The following is a 20,308-nucleotide window of genomic DNA, read 5'->3' on the forward strand; positions in this document are numbered from 1 at the left end:
ACAGGTTAGCTGGGCCTTACTCAGAAGCTTCTAGAAGCTCCCCTGTCTGGGATCAGTCTGGCTGCTGGAAGAACCTAATTTATTGCAGCTGTGGGCTTGTGGGTGCTAGCTCTCTCCTCAGTGGCTGCCAGCTAGGATAGCTTCTGAGCTGTGAATTTGCTTCACTCCCCTCCAGCTTCTTCTTGAGACCCACAGGGCAGCCTGAGCCTTCCCTGCGCTACTCATTCCCTGGCGTCCACCAGCTGGTGAAGCTCTTTGCTTTAAGGGCCACATGATGATTTTGTCTGAACAAGAATTCTTTCTTCTAATCCTGGTAAATGTACTGTGCCTGACACTGGCCATTTGACCGCGTTCAAGTGCATAGCTCAGCATAATTAACATCCACCCACACCATCCGCCTCCAGAATGTTCCATCTTCCCAGACTGAAACTCTGTCCCCATTCAACATTGACTCCCTGCTCCCTCCCCAGCTCCTGGCTCCCTGTCCTGCTTGTTGTCTCTGTTGATTCGGTGAGCCTGAAACACCCCCAGAAGTGGCTATCTCACCACATGGTTCATCCATGTTGCAATGTAAGGGAGAAATACCATGTTTACCATGACCTCATAATCACCTATTGGGGGACTGTGACAGACAATGGTGGGGAACAGAACCTAGAACTCCTGCTTCCTGTAGCCACTATCACATGACAGTTCAGCCACCTCTATGAACAACTATCACCTGTTCTTGATCATTCACACAATTTGTGCAAACTGCTAAGTCCCAAGGAAATGCATTGATCTAGCTAAGGCTGAGACCCCAAATGCAGCCTATAAGAGAAATTGCCCTGAGGGAGATGACCCTGCCTTACACCCAGACCCAGAAAGAGAGAGTCCCCCCAAATCAGCGCCATCCTGCAATTGATCGACAAACACATGGGAAAGACCCACCTTGTGTTTCTGTTAAACCCACCTTGTGTTTCTGATGCACACACTCCCTCCTTCCCACACATTCACTTCCTCATATAAGAGGAATAAAGCACTCTACATCTGAACACGCATGAGGTTTTCTCCCTAGGGAGATTCCCCCAATGTCGCAAGCATTTGGTTCCTGGGACAGAAAGTTCAAGGTCTCTGGGGGCAAGCACTTCTCTAGTTCTATTCTCGTCATCTCACTCCACTTCACCCTACGAAATCAACATTAAAGAAAGCACAGATATGCAGGATGCTCTATGTTGGTGATTAAACCCCAACCAAAATCAACTCGGGGAGGATGAGATTTATTTGGTTCACATTTCCAGGTAATGGTCCACCATTAATGAAAGCCAATTCAGGAACTTAGGCAGGATGGGAACTTGGAGGTGGGAACTCAAACAGAAACCACATAGGAACACTGCTTACTAGTTTGTGCCTCATGACTTGCTCAGCTTGCTTTCTTATACAACCCAGAATAGCACTGCTCGAAATGGGCTGGACCCTCCCGCAGCATCTTCTATCAAGAAAATGCCCTACAGACTTGCCTACAGGGTAATCTGATGAAAGGAATGCCCCAGTTGAAATTCCCTCTTCCCAGATAGGTTTGTGTAAAGTTTACAAAAACAAACAAACAAACAAAAACCTAACCACCACACAGGGTAAGGTAGTACATGTCTGTAACCCCAGCACTCAAAGTGGCAGAGAAGGGGATTGCCAGTTTGAATCCAGCATGAACTAAATAGAAGGACTTTTTCAACAGAAACAACAAAAACACAAAAGAAAAAGGAAAGGGAAAAAGAAGGAGGGAAAGAGAAAGGAATGTAGGATCCCATATACAATGGCTGTGGGAAGAAGCAGATGAAGAAAAGTGAGATTGAGTCTGTAAAATGTAGACAATACAACATGAAAAAATATCCACCAGGTGCTGTAAGAGAACACTCATCCCCGCAACTCATCACCAAGTCAGTGCATGGCTTTAAACATCCATGGTTCATCCTGCTTTCCCGGCATCATTCCTGGGAGAGTCTCTTCTTGTTGCCATTTCTTTTATCCCTAATGTGGTGGGGTAAGAGAGCCCAGATCACCTGAACCTGCCTAGAATGAGCATCATCATCCTCATTTCTTCATTCTAGCACTAGTCAGCCAGCACCCTTTAGGGTCTCTTAACCCAGCAGCAGAGGAGCCCAAAGTAGCCAGGTACCACCACTGCTTCTAGCTCTGCAGTACACTGTGGTATCTGACCAGGGTGTTCTCCTGTTTGCTACTGAGAGCTTCAACCAGGGAAACACCTCTGCAGGCACGAGGCAGAACTTGTATGATGGCTCACTAGCTATTCTTATGAGAAGTGGTGCCTCCACGTCCACCTGTCAGGCTTGCAACCTAGGGGTTCTGGTTTGGGGAAGGCAGCACCACACTGGTTACATGTAGCACATGCTACAGGTCACCGTGCAGTTTTGCGATGGAATCTCCCAACATGATCTTAAATGTTACCTAAGAAGCGACCCACAATTCCACAAAATGCCCCTGATCACTAGCTGTTTAAATAGCAATGTCAGTGAATCCCAGGGCAGCCTCCCCATGATCTTCTGCCTTTGGCTTTAAGGTTAGTCCTTAACCAGAAAGAATTATATGGGCTGGATGTAGTTAAGTTGAAATTTAATGTTAAGTGTTGAAGTTTGATCCCCATTGTGAGGACTAAAAGAATGCAAACTTAATCTGACTGTGTTGTTCAGAAACAGGTCCTCTAGGAGCAAAGAGGAATAAATACATGCAGGCCTATTTGCTTGGTTGATCTTAAATAACTTTCTCCTTCCTGTTACTGTTCTGAATCATCTGCCTATGGAATGGTATTGATCCCAGTAGGCTATGTCTTTCTACATTAACAATTGAGACAATTCCCCCCCACAGGCCAAGTCAATCTGATAACAGGATCACAAATATAACACCCCACAAGTTTCCTGATGGCTTTATATTCATCTTGTTTCTTGCCATGGGGATGCCCTTTATTGCCCCAGGACTCTGAAGCAAGGAGGTCATCACCAGGGGAAAGCCCTTGCCCTTGCTCTTTCAGAAGCATGAACAAAATAAGTCTTTCAAAAGCATCTTGCTTCAGGTATTTCATCATGGTAATGAAATGTTGACTAATATAGAAAACCAGTACCAACAGATAAAGCTCATTAGAAAAGGGAAACTATAGGTAGTTATGGATGGGGGAAGCTGGAACAGGAGGATCAAGTTTATAGCAGGAAGAAAGAAGTAGACAAGGGAGGGGACACAGGGAGAGACAGCTAAAATTAAGGGACATTTGAAGGGTAACATAATACAGTAGAAGCTTCCTAAAATGTATACATATATGAAGACAATCTAAATGAAATCATCAAATATGGGGTAAACAGAGTCCCAGTTGGCCATCTCTTGTCACCAAATGAAGCTTCCTGTACAGGGATTGGATTACATCTAGTTAAGTTGTGGGCCAAAAGGATCTCATGGCAATCCCCCAAACAACCCAGGGGCTGTTGCCAACAGGTTGCTCTACAAAAACTTGGGACAGTATGGCCTCATTGCTGAAGACAACATCTACACAACTCATAGAACATGGAGAAGTCAAGCTGGTATCTACACAGAGCCTTGACTCCTACATCTTTGTACTGGTAGGTATTTGGTACTGGTACTGGTAGGTATTCTGCACACTACCAAAAGAAAAACCTAGCTGGGTGTTGGTGGCCCACATCTTTAATCCCAGCACTTGGGAGGCAGAGGCAGACTGATGTCTATGAGTACGAGGCCAGCCTGGTCTACAGAGCTAATTCCAGGACAGGCTCCAAAGAAATACAGAGAAACCCTGTCTCGAAGAACAAAACGAGAGAGGGGGGGGAGAGGGAGGGAGGGAGGGAGGGAAGAAGGGAAAGAGGGAAGGAAGGAAAACCTAAACACCAACACAGACAGCTACATATTGATGGGAGATGTCATTCTGTAAATGTTTCTCATGCTGGTTAATGAATAAAGCACTGTTGGCTTTAGGAAGATAGGAGGGACTAGGAGACAAGGAGGAAATAGGAAGGAGGAAGGAGGGGTCAAGATGGAGAGCCTGGAGAAAGCAGAATGCCGGCTGGCTCCCCGGTAAAAGAAATACATAGATCAGCAGTAATGGGTTAATACTTAAGACAGAGCTAGCCGATAAGAAACTAGTACCGGTCCAACAGAATTATATCAAATACAGAGTCTCTGTGTGTTATTTGGGGCTGGCGTGGCAGTGGGGCAAGACTGGCGGCGGGTAGAAAAACTGTACTCCTTACAACAGACCCCTTGATCTACAGTGGTGTCCTGCCTGCAAGATGTCCTAGGGCAATGGTGGCATAAAGCTTGTGAGAGTAATCAACTGATGTCAGATTTGACTTAAGGCCTACTCCATGTGATTGAACCCATACCCAACACTGCTTGGGTGACCAAGAACCAGAGACTAGATAGTCTAGGAACCTATGGCAAAACCAAATACTACTGCTCCTAAAGAAAACAAACCAAAACAAACAAAATAGTAGCAATAAATTGTCTACTAAGGACATTCTGCTATACTCATGGGGCAGTGCCTTGCTCAGCCATCATCAGAGACGCTTCCTCCGGCATCAGATAGCCAGATAGCATGTATAAAGAGAGACTTTGGAACACTCAGTCTTAAATGGAATATTTCTATCAAACCCCTCCCCTCAGGGGTCAGGAAATCCCACAGAAGATGAGGTGGAAAGAATGTGAGAGACAGAGGGGATGGAGGACACCAAGAAAACAAGGCCCTCTAAACCAACATGCTCGAAGAACACATGAACTCCAGAGACTGAAGCATCATTCATAGGACCTGCTCAGGCTGGCACCAGGTCCTCTGTGGATATATGAAGGCTTCCAGTGTAGTGTTTTATGAGATTCCTGGGTGTACAAATGAGTGGATGATTCTTGTACCTTCTTCTGTTCATTTATCTTGTCCAACTCTGATGCTATAGTTTTTGTTTTATCTTATTATATTTCAGTCTGTTATATTTTTATAATTATTCCCTAGAAGCCTATTTGTTTTCTAATGAGAGACAAAGCGGGCGGAACTGGGTGGGAGGGGGTGGGGAGAAACTGGGAGTAGGAGAGGAAAGGAAACCAAAATCAGGATATATTATGTGAGAAAAAAAAATCAATAAAAGAAAAAACAATTTTAAATAAAAGCTTTAAAGAAAGGGAGAGAGAAAGGAAAAAAGAGACAGAAAAGAAAGAGAGAGAAAGAAAAAAAGGAAGGAAGGGAGGGAGGGAAGAGTGGTACTAAAAGTCTCATTGTTTTAAGTGTACCTAGCATGATTGTGTAGCTGGCAGAGGATGGGAGAGTATGAAGACACAGTTACAAAATGACAAACTGTGCTGGGGTGATGGCTAAGTAGTTAACAATACTTTCTGCTTTTGCACCCACACCAGGAAGCTCACAACCACCCATACCTAACTTCGGCTCTAGGGGATCCAACTCCCTTTCTGGCTTTACATGAACACACTGACACATATATACACATACAATTAATATTTTTTTTGAAAGAAAAGGAGCTAAACAGCTATAAGTGGGGCATTATGGGTAATTCCGGTATGGCCACAGAAGACAAGAGGCAAGGGAAGATCAAGCACATGTTGGGCACTGCCAACATGGCTGTAATTAGGATGCTGATGGAAGAAATTGTCAGTCACAGCCAGGCCAGTGAGGTCTCTGTTGAAAATGATGACTGCACTGAAAACCAAGGCCAGCATCTTAACCCTGCAGCAAAGTACTGTCCAGGAGCTGAGGCTCTGTGGATGCTGAAGTAAGAATGGTGAACATTTTTGCTTACTGAAAGAATCTCAACATGACACAACCTTCAGGATGTGGCATCAGTATTTGGGCTGATTGGTTTGGTGGTTTGATTGAGAGATGTCTCCCATTGACTTAGACATCTGAACACTGTTGTGTGTGTTTGTGGATACACCATGTGTATGTGGATCCCCACAGAAGCCAGAAAGGGTGTTAGGTCCCTGGAAAGTGTAATTGTAAGTGGTGTGAGCCGAATAATGTAAATGCTAGGATCAAACTCTGGTCTTCTGAGCCACCGCTCTGAGAGCCCTACACCAATTCATTTTCACTGGCAGCTTGAAACAACTCAGAACCACTTGGGAAGGGTTTTAATGATGAATTATCCAGCTCAAGCCCAACAGACATGTCTGTGAGGAGCTGTCTTGGTTGCCAACTGATATGGGAAGACCCAGCCCACGGTGGGAAGGACCATTCCCTAGACAGGAGGTCTGGAACAATAATAAAAGGGAGAAAGCTAGCTGAGGGTCATGAATTATGTATTTCTTTTTGCTCTTGACTGTGGATGTGATGTGACTACCTGCATTGGCTTCCCTGAAATCATAGACTATGGCTTGGAATTGTTACCCAAATAAGCCTTTCTCCCCACTAAAATATGATGCAAAAACAGTTTCACTGAGTGCTTCCTATTAGGTTAACCGGCTCAGGAGCAAAGGAGCTCAGAGCACAAAGATCTGGACAAAAAAAAAAAAAAAAAAAAAAAAAAAAAAAGAAAAGAAAAGAAAGAAAGGCAAGAAATAAAAGCATATAGGGTAACAGAAATCATTTAATCATTTGCTATGGCTGTCAACATAGATAAAAGGGAACCAGAAGCTTTACATCCAGACAACTGGAAAGACCTCCAAGACATCTCCTAAATCTAAGAAAGAAACCCTCCTTCAGGGTGGAGGAGGAGGACTGGAGACTGAGTCACCAGCAGGTGTTGGCATGCACCTCAGAGGATGCTGTCAAATTGTTTCCCTAGTGCTGGTTCCAGATTAGAAACTCACTGGCCACATGTGGGTGCCCTAGTTAATATGCACTCTTGCTCACATACATTTAAACTTGTGTATTCCAGCCACTGGTGTAAATTGGTATTGTTTTCTGGTTTTGATTTCCCATTTCTCTGATTATTAACTAAGTTTGCAGAGTCTTGGCCATGTCTGTTTCCATTTCACAAACACCTGCTGTGCCTCCTATCAAGAGGATGGATGGGATAACATGCCTTGTCTTGCTGGTTGATGGGAGACTCCAGTGTATCACTATAGAGACATTTTGCTCACAAGCAGAGTAAATATAGCCTCCTGACCTGTGACCTTCACCCCGTGTGTGTGTGTGTGTGTGTGTGTGTGTGTGTGTGTGTGTCTGTCTGTCTGTCTGTCTGTCTCTAAGTCTTACTATATAGTCCTAACTGTCCTGAAACTCACAGAGATCCCTTCACCTCTGCCTCCTGATTGTGAAGATTAAAGTTACGTGCACATGGGTGGTTCCTTAAACTCTATTCATGGTGACTTTTATTTTGAATGGAAAATCTGTTTTACCATTTAGTGGGAAAGCAGCAGGAACACAGCAAACACACACCGTGATGGCTTATTCTATGTGACATCCTAGCAGGGCGTTAATTCCGATTGTCAACTTATCTGGACGGAAGAACCCTGCGAGTGCTGGAGAGGTAGCTGGGGAGTCAAAAGTGCTTGCTTGCTCTGAAATCACGAGGACTGAAGTTTGAATCCCAGGACCCATGTAATAAAGCAAGAGACCTCCACAAACACCTGGAACCTCAGCTCTGAGGAGAGAAGAGACAGGGGGATTGCTGGGACTTGCTGGTTCCAGCCTAGATGAGTTCAGGGAGTTCAGGGAGAGACCCTGACTCAAAGGACTGCCAAGGAATAGGTAAAGAGTGACAGAGGGCACTTGACACCCTCTTCTGCCTCTGCATGTGCATACTCCCCCCCAGCACACATATACCATATACTCACACAGGTGGACACACACACAAATACATAGAAAATAAAAATAAAGCACTTGGTGCATAATTAAGGCACCTTTGGATGAGGATGTTTTGGGTGTAATTGAGAAGGGAAGATACACCCTGAATTCGGTATCACAATCCCAGAGGCTGGGGTTCCAAACTGATTAAATAAGTAAACAGGAGAAAGTCAAATGAGTTAGGGTTCCCATTTCTTTGCTTCCTGGTCGACACCATGGACCAAGTAGCCCTCCGCCAAGCACGGTACATGCTGCATTCCCTGAGCTGTGAGCCAACAACCCTTCCTCCCTCAAGTTGACTTTTGTTAGATGTGGGCCACAACACAGAGACGTGGGACATGTTGACCAGACACGGTTCCACACCCTGCTGCTGTGGATATGTTTTATCCAGGTGAGGAAGAACTGAGCAATTATGCTGGTTAGTTTTTTGTCAACACAAACTAGAGTCACATGGAAAGAAGGACTTGCCATCAGATGGGGCCTGTAGGCAATTTCTGTGGGGGAATTTTCTTGATTAATGATTGATGTAAGACAAACTAAGCCTGGTCTTGAAGATCTGAAGCTGCAGGATCTCCATATCCATGAGGATATCCAAGAGGAGTCCCAGTGAGGGCCCAGTATCCATAGTGTAGCAGAAGCCAGAGGCATCGAGCCAGACCAATGACTCATTGCAGAGAAAGTAAAGATGTATGAACTAAAGAGTGTACTGTGTGACTCACTGGGCCACACTACAGTTTCCACGATGAGATTTTAAATTTCATTTTGGGCAGGGGAGGTTGTAAGGGCAGAGGGCGGATATGAAGGGGAAAGGCTATGAACTGGATTGGGATACATGGTGTGAAATCCAGAAAGAATCAATAAAAGTTTAAAAAAAAATAAAGTTTATATGTAAGTATAATAGTGTAGAAAGGAGAGAGAGAGAGAGAGAGAGGGAGAGAGAGAGAGAGGCCAAACCACTGTGAGTGATGTCAGTGTCATCACCTAGCTGGTCCTAGGTTGTATAAGAAAGCAGTCTGCCCGAGCCATAAGGAGCAAGCCAGTAAGTGTGGTTCCTCCAAGGCCTCTGCTTCAGTTCCTGCCTTGAGGTTCCTGCCCTGGCTTCCTTCAGCGATGGACTGTTTATCACAGCAATAGAAATCAAACTAGGATATCAGGTAATTCCATAAGGTGGAGTCTTGTCCAGTAAGTGGAAGCCTGTGGAGCAGAGACTCCTATTTTCCAGAGAAGCAATTTTGCCTCAGACTGAGCCACAAAATCCCACTTGAGTTTCTAGTCAGCTGGCAGAGCTTATTTTGCTGGCCCACTGTGAAAGATACCAAGCCCTTCAAGAACGTGTATGTGCATCTCTCTCTCTCTCTCTCTCTCTCTGTCTGTCTGTCTCTGTCTCTCTCTGTCTCTCTCTCTCTCCTTCCTTCCCTCTCTGTGTATACCTCTGTGTATGTCTGTGTCTCACTGTGTATGTCATGTGTGTCTGTGTGTGTGTAAATGTGTATGCATCTGTGTCTGAATCTCTGTGTGTCTGTGTTCCTAAATGGAATGGCAACTAAGCATTTAGAATTAAATTATAAACATAGTATTCCACACGTATGTTAGTTTAGCAAGTTCAGCACTCAGTTCCAAATATGGAGGCTGTACTCCCATGGAACTGCAATCCATCACTGTCACATCTGCTATGTTCATAATAACTCTCTAGTCACATTGAAAACATAACCCCAAATCAGTTAGTTTCCCATGTCTCCAGATGGGTCTTGCTGCTGCTTTGCTCAAGCCCAGACCCAACCAAGCAGCACTGTGAGCATGCCTCCTTGGTCTAACTAACATTTACCCCAGTTTCCTCTCTCACCCACTCTCAAAACCTGTCCCCTAGCCACTGCCTTATTGCAGGAGGCTGGCTCAGCCACTGGAAATCCCCTCCTCTACACTCCACTCCCTCCTATTTCCTGGTCACAGGATGACGGTGGGGGTCCTCCTGGATGAGGGAGGCCACACACTCCTTACAGCCCACACCCAGGCACCTGGTATCTGCTAAGGTCACCAGAGGTCAGCTATATATTTCCATTTCCTATGTGAATGTTTATGTATGTCCCCTCCGTGAGCTACTTTTCTTCGTGCCCTGACCATGTACTTGAGAAGAAACGGTAAGAGAGGAAGGGTGTGCTCTGGCTCATGGATTAAGATGGCGCAGTCCATCAAGATGGGGGAGGGAACGGTGCTGGGAGAGGTGTAGCAGGAGCTTCACTGCAGTGGGAAAGTGTGGCACCTGCTTGCTCACACCTTCATGGACAGCAGGAAGCAGGGACAATACAGGAAACAGCGGCCTATAAACCTCACAGCCTGTCCTCCTTCCAAAGGAGGCCATAGGTATTAGATCCCCTGGAGCAGGAGCTGTAGGTGGTCGGTAGATGCCCCACCTGGGTGCTGGAACTTATGAATTCAGGTCCTCCTGAAGAGCAGCAAGTGTTCTTAACCATGGAGACATTTCTTCAGCCCCATTTTACCTATTTTGAGTCAACTTTGTCCATTTACAATTTTTTTCTAAGAATGTTTTGATTTGGCTGACATTTTCAACTGTCATGGCCTGAGATCTGTTTGAACACTGTATTTTGAGACAATTATGGACTCCCAAAAGTATACAGGAAGTCGGTGCATTATCCTTTCAGGCCTCCCCCCAAAGCAGACATTTGCATAAATACCATGATAATAAGCTGAGTCATCACTCATTCCATGCACACAGATGATTCAGACTGTACCAGAGGCGCCGGCACTCACATGTGTGAATGTGAGTGTACATGTGTCTATGTGTGTATGCATGTGTATATTGTGTGTGTATGTGTAGCTTTGCACAACTACCACTTCAGTAGTCAGAACTTCATCATCACTGACTCTCTGACGCTTCTCAAATAAAGCCCAGCTCATTTGGTAGAGCATGAAACTCTTAATCTCAGGGTCATGGGTTTGAGCCCCATGTTGGGTGCCAGATATGAATGCACAGATTAAGATACGCGGGACTAGATTTAATAATATAGGTGGTTATAATTTTATTTGGGGAGAATGCACTTACACGATGACCCGCAAGTTCCCGCTCCAATGATTTACACCTAGGCTGTTCTCAGTCACCTGACCAGAACCAAGAGAGAGAGAGCACTTCCCCCCATCATGCCTGCACCTGTGACCATGCCCAAATGAGCATAGTCAGTGCTACAGGTGGGGGCAGGGTGGATACATCACTACACCTCCCACCTCCACGGATGACCACACAACCACTTATCTGCTCCTCATCTCCACATTCTCCATCTTCCTTTGGGAAGGAGTGAGACAGGGTCTCATATCCGGGAGGCTAGCCTTGAACTCACTCTGTAGCTGAGGATAACTTTGAATTGATCCTCCTGCCTCTCTCTACAAAGTTCTGGGATAGCAGTCATCACACCTAGCCAATCATTCACTTTTTAAGGCACATTTTCACCTATTACACTTGGGGCTATTATGAAAGAAAGGGATATTTGAAAAAGTCATAGAGGCACATTATTTTGTTTACTTAGACATATATGTACACATATTCACATACATATAAAACAATAGTCATTAAAGAAGAGTCATGAATTCGAGAGGGAGTGGATTGGGACATGGGAGGAGCTGAAAATGGAGAGGTGAAAATAATGTAAATAGAGTAGTCATGTATGATATTCTCAAAAACAATTTTAAATTAAAAAAAAAAAGCAGCTACAATGTGCTCATACTTAAAATCTCAGCACTCAGGAGCCTGAGGCAGGAGTGTTCCAGTGAGTTTGAGACCAACATGACTATGTACTGGGTCCAAAGGTGAGTCTGGGATACAGCTTAAGTCTCTGGCTGGGGGACGGGTAGTGGAGAGAGAGCGAGAGGAGAGACTGACTCTCCATGTGTGAACGTGCATTTGAGCGGATGAGGATTTTCATTTCTTTGGGACAAATGCCGAGAATGCACTTGCTGACTGTGTGGCAGCCATGTATTTAGATTCATTCCTAAGACGACAGTGCTAGCTCTCTAGACTACTCGACCGTCTTCCTGAGTATCGATTTGTCCCTTGTCCTTTCCTAGCATTGTTTCTGGCTTTTGTGTCTGCTTTGCCAGACTTTTCATCTTTTCCAAGAAGCTCTTGGCTGGGCCTCTCTCACATTTCCCACTGTCCATTCAATCTCCGCTCAGAGCCGTATGTTTCCTTCCTTCAACACTGCTTCTTGGTTTTCAATACTACAACTGCTTCTTCAGGGTAATTCTCAGGTCACTGACATCCAGCTTGCCAATGACAGAACAAAAACAACAAAACAAACAAAAACACAGAGTCTGTTTGTGTTGGTCAACTACTCCTGGGCATGGGGCCTCCCCTGAAATGTGGCTTATATGTCTAGTGATACACCACGGTAGAAAACTAATTTTCCCTTTCTCACCATATATCAACTGCTAATAGCATCTTGGTTAGGGATGGAACTTTGTGTCTCCTTGCCCTTCTCAGTGCTGGGATATTGTCTGATTTGAAGCTGCGCAGATCTTGTGTGTGCTGTCACACAGTGTGCATCCATCCTGTTGTGTCAGGAAGACATGGTTTGCTTGGTGTCATCCACTACTCCTGGATCTTAAAATCTTTCCGTCACCTCTTCTGCATATATTCCCCAGCCTTCAGTGGAGGGGATTAATGACATCCCATTCTGAAGACTATGTCATGAGGGACACAGACCTTGACATCCCATTATTAAATGTTAAGTTTCTATCAAGACCCAATAACAAGTCAAGAATTGTCTCCCAAAGGGAGAATGATTGTCTATTGATAATGGTAGAGCTTCACTCCAAACTTCCAAGGGCCTCACTGTGATTCACCTATAAGGACCTGCCAAAGAGTCCAAACAGCATCCCTATCTGCCACTGCCACAGTTAGTAACCATCAAGTCTTCTGGATCATATGGTCCAGGCAGCAGAGGAGCCTGCACAGCAGCTGGGTCCCACTCAAACTAGCAGTTTTCTGAGCTTATTTGAATGGGCTGAAGTGGCACACCCAAGTCAGGAGCTTGCTGCCTCCAAAATCCAAAAGCTTTACTAACAAGTCCTGAGTACCTGTCACTTTCCAATTACTTAGTCCTATCAGCATAATGTCATCAATGTGATGGGCCAAAGTGATGCCTTGTGTATCAGGTTCCCCGAAAACTAAACTATGACACAGGGCTGGGCATTAATATGTCCTTGAGGTAAAATTGTAAAGGTATACTGCTGGCTTTGCCAACTGGAAGCAAACTGCTTCTGGTGGTCCTTATGGACAGGTTTTGAGGGGAAAAAAAAGGAACTTGACAGACCAGTAGCTGAACACCAGGTACCAGGAGATGTGTTAATCTGCTCAAGTAAGAAAACTGCATCTGGTATTGCATCTGTGATTGGAGTCACTACTTAATTAAGTTTGCCATAGTCAACTGCCATTCTCCATGATCCATCTGTCTTCTGCACAGGATAAAAGGGAGACTTAAAAGGAGATGTGGTAGGAACTGCCACCCCTGCATCTTTCCAAAATTTCCATCTTTATTTATGTATTGTATTACTTTGTTTATGAGTGTTTTGCCTGCTTGAATGTCTGTGCACCACATGTGAACTGCCTGGTGCCCATTTGAAGAGGGCATTAGATCCCCTGGTACTGGATTTATATAGACAGTTATTAGCTGCTATGTGGATACTAGGAATTGAATCAGGATCCTCTGAAAAAGCAGCTAGTGCTCTTAACCTCTAAGCCATCTCTCTAGCCCTTCTCATTAAAAAAAAAAAATGTTAGTATGGATGCTTTGCGTACAAGTCTACCTATGAACCACATGTGTGTAACGGCCTTGGAGGCCAGAAGAGGGAGGGCATCAGATCTCTGGGAACTGGAATTATTCCAAGGGGGTACTATGAATCAAACCCGAGTCCTATGCTAGAACAGCCAAGAGCTCTTAACCATTGAACGATTTCCCTACCCCACTCCACCCCCAGCATCTTGCAAGGCCTTAATGGTGACACTAATTTCTGTAATCCCTCCAGGGGATTTTCTTTTTTGGTTCACTATTTTCCCTGGTAGAGGCAACTAATGGCTTCTATTTGGCCCTAACAGCTCTCATTCTACAGGTTTGACAACCAACATTGGGATTCTGCCAATCTGTAAGTATATCTATCCTAGAGGGGTGAGCTTATAGGTACAATGGACCCACTGTGAGTCAGACTTGGGCTGAAACTCCATCAATCACATGATCTCCATAAGCTCTTACTTAACTGGAGGTCCACAACACTTTGGTGGGTGGGTGGGTGGGGGTGTCCTCCTAGAATCAGTGTCAGTTCAGAGCCAGTGTCTAGGAGGCCCTGAAAAGTCTGGTTAATTCCTTTTCCTGGATGTATAGCTACCCCAATCAAAGCCCATGGGTTCCCTTGGAGAAAGACTGACTTAGGGTAAAACTTCTTGGTAGTGTGACAGGGCCCTTCCTCAGGGGGACCTGCTTCTCCTTCATTCAAGAGCTTCAGGGTCTATAAGCCAGCTAGTCTGCCTGGATATTCGTTGAGCAACCATGATTTCTGTTGCTATAATTCAAAATAAACTTAATTTTTTTTAAAAAATGTGTTTTATGTGTACAGGTTTTACGCCCACATGCATGTCTGTACACCACTTGCATGTCTGGTGTCTGCAGGGGCCTATAGAGGACATTGGAGCCCCTAAGACTGGGGTCACTACAGATTGTTGTAAGCTGCCATGTGGGTGCTGGGAACTGAACCAAAGCCCTCTGAAAGAGCAGCCAGTGATCTTAAGTCCTGAGCTGGCGTTCCAGTCTCTCATGGTAAATGTTTCATTTGCTCTGGAATTTGCTTATACAGATGGAGTAGGTGCTTAGCAAGCCCTCATTCCCACTCTATTGCTCTTTTGGGAACACACACCACTGAGCTATTCCAGTTAGACCATAATGGACATTGCTTGGCCTCTCCTGTCCATTACCATACCATATTGGAGAAAAAGAGGGTGAAGATTAACATATGAAAGACACCAATGGTAGAGGAAGACTGGAAACATTCAACCAGGGGCTTCTATGAGGGACAGATTATACCTGAATAAAGCTCAAATGCTCCAAATGTGGAACATTTAGCTGCTATGTAAATGACCCATAGACGCTCAAGACTGTCCTGGCTGAGCGCCACCAGAGCTTCTAGCTTTCCCCAGCTCTCGGCTCACTTCCATTCTTGGAAGGGCCATTCTCTTTCCTTTTATTTTCATTTTAAAATTACATTCATTTATGTGTGTGCATGCATGTGTGTGTGCACATGCTGTGCAGTTCTTTAATTCACAAGATGGAATAGCAATGCTCTCTCTACACTACTCTGATAGTGTAGCAATTTTAGGTGTAGATGAATTAGAGAGCCAGCTCCAGACACCATCAAGCCCACTAGAGAAATTCATCTTCAGAATTCTACCTCTCTAGAACCTGCTACTAATACCACAAACAGGATTTAAATGGGGGGTTCTTCAGAGACAGAATAGAAGAAATATGATTACAAAGGGGAACTTGTTAGATTGACTTACACAACAGTAGAGATGTTGTTTAGTCCACAAAGTTGGTTATCTCAGCAGTCCCAATCTGGTGCTGAAGATCTGGAAGATTTCTGGAGAGTCACTGGTGTTCGGTTAATGTTGGATGAAGGCTAAAGAAGCTTGAGCCTGACATCAGAAGAGGACAGTGGCAGCAGACACACACACACACACACACACACACACACACACACACACACACACACACTGGCTCCAGACCAAGAGGAAGGCAGGTAGCCAAACTGCTTTTTCTTTAGACTTTTTTTGTACTGGGTCACCTGCTGGAAGGTACTCACTCCTGCTGGATTAGACTTCTCTGGAAATACCTGTTAGAAATAAAATCTGGTAGTAAGCTTAAGTCCAGATACCAATGAACAGAAAACACTAGACCCCTGCTGACGCCTGCCAGTCTAACTATTCTCTCCTCATGACCCAATATATCCAGACTCTCCTAAGCTGCACACCATCCTGGAGTTTAGACAACTACTAACAGCCCAGCTTCCCTGCAAGATGGTGCATCTGATAAGCATTCAAATAAACACTATGTAAAAAATAGAATGAATCCACACAAGGTTTTTGTTGAGAAAAGCCACAGAAGGAAGTTAAGACCCAGATAACATGTAAGCTCCCACCTTCCCAGTTATTCACAGAAGAGAGGAAGGACCATTGGGTTAGAAACTGTTCTCTGCATTCAGTCACTATGCCTGCCATTCCAGGCTGGTGTCCAACTGTTGAAGAGCTAAGATAAACTGCTGAGCTTTTGCTACTCTGAGTCTCCAGACTCTTATTATGAAGTGAGGATCACTTTTTCCTCATAGATGCACACTCAAGTGTGATTCAGATCCTATCAAATTAACAGTAAAGATTATTTATCACATACTGGGCTAGTTCAGGAGGAGTGGCCCACAGCTGTGACTGGACCTAACATGTCTTTGGTCCTGCTTTTCCCCACCACTGTGACCTTAGAGGTCTCTAACCTGCTGGTGCAGGTTGTGATGGAGGAAAACACTAAACCACATCAGATAGATACCCAGATAGGACCTAGCACAGTGTGGTGGTGGTAGTTTTGACATGTCAACTTGTCTGACCAAAGGTGTTCAGATCACACACTGCCTCTGAATGTGCATCTCTGAGGGTGCTTCTAGGAGCAAGCAGCAAAGAGAAACAGTAAGGTGGGTGACCTTCCCAGGAACTAAGATCCAGAGAAGAAAAAGTGGGAGAAATCAATTCACCTCCTTTGTCCTGCCTCATCACTGGAGCTGAAATATTGGACTTCATACCACCAGCCCTCCTGAATCTCAAGCATCAGTCTATGGACTGGATCATACTACTGACTTCCTTCATTTCTAGATTCAGACAAGAAGTGTAGGACTTTCTACATGCATGAATCAGATTTTCATTTTGGATGATATATAGGTAAGTAGGTAGGTAGATATAGATAGATAGATAGATAGATAGATAGATAGATAGATAGATGGATGGACAGATGGATAGATAGATATGATAGGTGGTATTTTAGTTACTTTTCTGTTGTGACAAAATGTCTGTTGCTGTGACAAAAATAGCTTTAGGAAGGATTTATTCTGACACATAGTTCAAAGTATAATACATAATGGCAGTCTGAGTGAGTCTGAGCAGCAGTGAAGTCAGGAACAGTTTGAGGATCTCCCCTTTGGTCTGAGCTGAGATAAAGGTAAGAGCTAGTGGCTGGCTGCTTTGCTTTTCTGAATCCTCAGGCAGGCTTTAATAAATCATACATAGTATATCACCACATAACCTCATTCTAGACTCACTGGAACACAAGGCAAAGTGACTGGGAAAGAATGGATCCTGAAAGCTGGGATGGGACATGTGGGAAAACCCTCATGAAGCTGAGGACACCAAGACCCTGTGTTCTGATGAAGCTCCCTTGTCAGCAAGTGTGGTTCCCATGGGCTTGGTGGGTAAGAGCACTCAGTGCTCTTCCAGAGGACCTGAGTTCAACCACTAGCACCTATGCCAGATGGATCACAACTACCTACAACACTAACTCCAGGGGATCTGATATCTCTGACCTTTGTGGGTACCTCCCCCCCCACATACATATGCAGCATATACACACACAATTAAAAAATAAAATAAAAATTTTTAAATCAAAGAATTGGTTCCTAACCCATAGACGGGGCCTCCCTGTTTACCTTTGGGAAGTCTATAGAGTCCAAGGAAATAGCAATGGCTTTTCCCAGGTAGCTACCAGGCAGGACAATACTAGTTCCTTCCAGCACCACCCCTCCCTGTGTGTTCTACTTTGTTCTTCCATTGCTGTGATAAACATCACGGCCAAAAGGGGAAGAAAGGATATTTGGCTTACATTTGTAGGTGATAGCCTATCACTGAGGGAAGTCAGGACAAGAGCTCAAGGCTGAAACCAGGAGTCAGGAACCATGGAGGGATGTTGTTTACTGGCCTGATCTCTGGCTCATGCCCAGCTAACTTCCTTATGCAGCTCAGGGCCACCAGTCTAGAGATGCTGGGCCCTCACACGTCAATTATCAGTCAAGACAATCTCTCACACGTAAGTCAATCTGACTGAGACAACTCTTTAATTAAGGTTCCCTTTTCACTGGTGACTCTAGGTTTGTGTGAAGTTGGCAATGAAAACTTACCAGCACAAGTGTTTCCAGACTAAAAAGTAAACATGGGTCCTGGTGCAGAATAGTATGTGACCACAAGGATATGCATTACACTTGAGAAGAACTGTTTTGAGTTCTCCATTTTATACAGACAGAAATGTAGTGAAAAGGAAATCATTTGGACAGGGTCAAACATAAAATTGGGTCAGAACAGATGGGAACATGAACACAGATCTGTGTCTAATGAAGCAGCTCCAGGAATCACAAGGATGAAAGCAGGCATGGTGGTGCACTACTTTATTCCCAGCACTGGGAGACAGACAGGCAGATCTCTGAATTTAATGCTATCTTGGTCTACAAACCAAGTTCCAAGACAGAACAGTAGCGTGAACTCTGTCTCAAACAAATGAAACAAAACAAAGACTAGTTAGGTGTTAGTCTGTGTGTGTGTGTGTGTGAGTGTGTGTGTTTGTGTGTGTGTGTGTGTGTGTGTGTGTGTGTGTGTGTGTGTGTGTGGTGGCCACAGAGAAAGAATCAGAAATAGGAGACTTTCGATGGTTGTATGTAGAGGGGTGAATGAAAGACACAGGAAATTGAATATTCTAGATTGGATTTAACTTGTTAAACTTGTTTGTCCACACTGGAAAGGTCCAGAAGGCTGACCTTCACAGTGACTATAAGAAATAGACTTGGGGCAGAAGGGAAGGGGCAGTATCCTCCCACTGCCCTGTGATTGCTCATCCCTGAAGACTATACTTTACAGGGGGAACTAAAGCTAGTCAATTGGAAAACTCAAATTCAGTGACAGTCAGTGGATCCCAGGGCGCCATGGGCCATGTGGGGGCTCTCAGCAGGCATCGGCGCGGTGGCTGAAGTTACTATAATGGAGAGCAGAAGCTCAGCCACTGAGAGGTCTGGCCAGTATAGACCTGTAGTGCTGACTGATTGATCATGGCGTTCCTTCGGGGGGGAAAAAGAACTTCTGCTAACTTCTTGCTTGATCTTTCTATGGAAAACTTCCAGGATCCAAGAGCAAAAGTGTAACTTGAGTCATGAAAACAAAAGGTCACAGACTCCAGTAATCCCCAGACCTGAGCCAGTTTATGGATCCGAGCTCCTGCATGAAAGGGAGGCCTGGTTCACTGCAGGAGAAATCCTGGGCACAATACCCATAAGGTTTCTTGTTGGTCTTTCCATCCACCTTCCCCCAAGTGGACCCAAGACCCTTTCTCAGGGATGCTGCACTGGAGAAGAGGAAATGAGCAGTGTGTTCAGGGCCTATTCAGAACTGGCTCTAGATTAACACTGATTCCAGAAAACTAGATCTTCATGGTGGCCCCCCCCCAGTCAGAGTCAGGACTTACACAGATAAGTAGATCCATAGAGTATCAGGTCTGGTCCATCTCACTGTAAGCTTATAGGTCTCCAATTCCATTCTGTGATAATTTCCCTAGTTCTAGAAAAGAAAAAAGGAACAGATCTACTTAGCCAGTAGCAGGATCCTTCAGTTGGCTCCCTGACCTGTGTAATAAGGGTTGCTATGGTAACAAAGGTCAAATAGAAGCACTAGACTAGAGCTACTTCCAACTGGGAAATAGGTGAGGTGAGTACAGTAAAACCCTCAGGAGGACTGTAGATGCCACGCAGCAAATGGAATTGAATTATGATGATCCAGACATGGTGGCAGATACCTGTAAGCCAGGCAGGAGACAGAGGCAGGAGGATCATCATAAGTTCAAGGTCAGCCTGATCTACATAGCAAATTCCAGGCCAGGCTAGGCCACAGAGTAAGACTCTGTCTCAGAAAAGCAAAAATGAGGCTGGCAAGACGGCTTGGTGGGTAGAGGCACCTACCATCAAGCTTGGTAACCTGAGTTCCATCCCCAGGACCTGTACGGTGGAAGGAGAGAAATAACTCCCATGAGCTGCCCTCTGACCTTCACATGTGCTCCACAGCATATGTACCCACTACACCAACCTACCATCACCACCACATATACACACATTCAACTCTCCTCCTGGCCTGAGTAGTTGACAGGAGAACCCTAGAGGAAGACAGTGGGATCTGTCACAGCTTTCTTTACTCAGGTAGTAACTCCGGTCATAGATTCCCTACTAGATGCTGTTTTCTAGCTTGGGTGCATAAACATGTGCCTGGTGGCTGGTATATAGACAGCGACTCTTTCCCTACCCTTGTCTCTCCATAAGGCCCATCAGAGTCAGCCTGCTTTCATCTGTCAAGGCCACCTTCCTCAAAGGATCTGCTCCCCAGCCCTGGTTCATACTTTAGTTCACAAGGACCTTAACGGCATTTATGTTCCTCTTCATCGCTGGCCTGTTGCACTGATG

Source organism: Phodopus roborovskii, unplaced genomic scaffold (genome assembly GCF_943737965.1).
Source record: "Phodopus roborovskii unplaced genomic scaffold, PHOROB, whole genome shotgun sequence".
Taxonomy (NCBI): domain Eukaryota; kingdom Metazoa; phylum Chordata; class Mammalia; order Rodentia; family Cricetidae; genus Phodopus; species Phodopus roborovskii.